The following is a 261-nucleotide window of genomic DNA, read 5'->3' as shown; positions in this document are numbered from 1 at the left end:
GGGAGTGGGGTGAGGGTGGGTGGGGGAGGGAAGTCTAGGAGTCCTTGGAACTCGAAATTCCTCAATAATGGCCTTGACACCTCGATAGACGGCCCATTTACATGCTTCTCAATCATCACACGCCTTTTGGAGTTCTTGTTTCTTGATTTTGAGTTGAGCGGGGCTCAAGGCCTTGCTGATCCAGATTTTGGAGCCCTTGAGTAGTCGAGCTTACTGTAAAAGTGCTTTGCCAGCCTCTTTGTTTTTGAAGACGAGGGTGCA

General features: G+C 49.8%; 1 pseudogene; it reads right to left on the bottom strand.

Moving 5' to 3' along the window:
- Nucleotides 1-210: 210 nt before the first annotated feature.
- The window catches only part of LOC147423181 (uncharacterized), a 1,003-nt pseudogene continuing 952 nt past the window's right edge, over nt 211-261 (bottom strand).

Source organism: Adiantum capillus-veneris, chromosome 26, assembly GCF_014529385.1.
Source record: "Adiantum capillus-veneris isolate H3 chromosome 26, ASM1452938v2, whole genome shotgun sequence".
In the NCBI taxonomy this organism is placed as follows: domain Eukaryota; kingdom Viridiplantae; phylum Streptophyta; class Polypodiopsida; order Polypodiales; family Pteridaceae; genus Adiantum; species Adiantum capillus-veneris.
The sequence above is the reverse complement of the archived record's forward strand: the minus strand, read 5'-3'. Positions and strand labels throughout refer to the sequence as shown.